Source organism: Hylobates moloch, unplaced genomic scaffold, assembly GCF_009828535.3.
Source record: "Hylobates moloch isolate HMO894 unplaced genomic scaffold, HMol_V3 SCAFFOLD_13, whole genome shotgun sequence".
Classification (NCBI taxonomy): domain Eukaryota; kingdom Metazoa; phylum Chordata; class Mammalia; order Primates; family Hylobatidae; genus Hylobates; species Hylobates moloch.
The window spans coordinates 48,177,884-48,180,046 of record NW_026652288.1 but is presented as its reverse complement, the minus strand read 5'-3'; positions in this window follow the sequence as shown (position 1 = coordinate 48,180,046).

Genomic DNA, 2,163 nt, shown 5'->3' with positions numbered 1-2,163 from the left:
TTAGGGAGATGCAAATCAAAACCACAGTGAGATATCAATCCATACCAACTAGGATGGCTAAAATTAAAAAGATAATATGGCCAGGTGCGGTGGCTCATGCCTATAATCCCAGCACTTTGGGAGGCCAAGGTGAGTGGATCACTTGAGGTCAGGAGTTTGAGACCAGCCTGGTCAACATGGCGAAACCTCGTCTCTACTAAAAATACAAAAATTAGCCGGGCGTGGTGGCATGGACCTGTAATCCCAGCTACTTGGGAGGCTGAGGCAGGAGAATTGCTTGAACCCAGGAGGCAGAGGTTGCAGTGAGCTGAGATTGCACCACTGCCCTCCAGCCTGGGCGACAGAGTGAGACTCCCTCTCAAAAAAAAAAAAAAAAAAAAAGAGATAATAAGTGTTGGTGAGCATGTGGAGAATTTGGAACCCTCATATGAAGCTGGTGAGATTGTAAAATGGTGCAGCCTCTTTGGAAAACAGTTTGGGACTTCCTCAAAATGTTAAAAATAGAGTTATCATTTGACCCAGCAATTTCACTCTTAGGGTACATATATCCAAGAGAATTAAAGGCCTATGTCCACACAAAAAATCTGTATGTAAATATTCGTTTCAGCATTATTCATAATAACACAAAAAAGCAGAAACAACCCAAATGTTTATCAATTGATGAATGCATGAACAAAATGTGGAATAGCCACACAATGATTCAGACATTAAAATGAAGTACTGATAAATAGATGAACCTTGAAAACATTATGCTAAACAGAAGAAGCCAGTCACAAAGGCCACATATTGTGTGATTCCATTTATATGAAATATCCAGAATAGGCAAATCCACAAACATGGAAAGTAGATTACTGGTTGCCAGGAGTGGGGTGTGAGAGGAAAGAATGGGAGGTGACTGCTAAGGAGTATGGGGTTCTTTTGGGGTAATAAAAGTGTTCTGAAACTAGATAGTGATGATTGTTGCACAACCCTGTGAATATACTAAAACCCATTGAATTGTACACTTCAAAAGAATGAATTGTGTGATATGTGAATTATGCCTTAATAAAGCTGTTATAAAAAAAAATATATATATATATGTATACACACACAACCCTAGGTCCAGGGCTCAAGCTACGAAACAGCTGCAGTCCTTTCAGAAAGGTGACTGAGCCAGCCCCAGTTTGCAGCAGCTGATCTCAGGTTGGCAGTCTTAAGAAGTGGGCTTTGCTAAAATCAACCTGCCCTCTGACCCCATTCCAGCAGGAGATTTGCATTCTAATATTCCAATTTAAATTAGAGGATGGGGCCAGGAACGGTGGTACACGCCTGTAATCCTAGCACTTTAGGCAGGCATTCTAATATTCCAATTTAAATTAGAGGATGGGGCCAGGAACGGTGGTACACGCCTGTAATCCTAGCACTGAGGCAGGCAGATCGTTTGAGCCCAGGAGTTCGAGACCAACGTGGGCAAGCTGGTGAAACCCCATCTCTACAAAAAACAAACAAACAAACAAACCCCCAAAATTAGTTGGGCATGGTGGCGTGCACCTTTAGTCCCAGCTACTCTGGAGGCTGAGTTGGGAGGATCACTTGAGCCTGGGAGGTCGAGGCTGCAGTGAGCCCAGATTGTGCTACTGCACTCCAGCCTGGGTGACAGAGGGAAACCCTGTCTCAGTAAGTAAATAGAGGGCTGGGTGCGTTGGCTCATGTGTAATCCCAGCACTTTGGGAAGCCAAGGCAGGTGGATCACTTGAGGCCAGGAGCTCGAGACCAGCCTGGCCAACTTGGTAAGACCTCATCTCTACTAAAAATACAAAAATTTTTACAGGTGCCTGTAATCCCAGCTACTCCAGAGGCTGAGGCAGGAGAATTGCTTGAACCCGGGAGGTGGAGGTTGCAGTGAGCCGAGATCGTGCCACTGCACTCCAGCCTGGGTGACAGAGCGAGACTCTGTCTCAAAAAAAAAAAAAAAAATTAGAGGATGGGGGCTGAGGAGCATAGAAGACTCTCTGGTCAGGGCAGCTCTTTTCTTTCTTTCTGTTTTTCATTTGGGCAATAACAGATGTGATTCTGCAGCTGATCAAGGACGACACTGGTGAGAACCCTATGAGGGAGTGGAGCAGCCTGGACTCTTACCACAAGAGGGAGGTGTTATAAGAGCAATGCAGAGGTTGGAGTGGG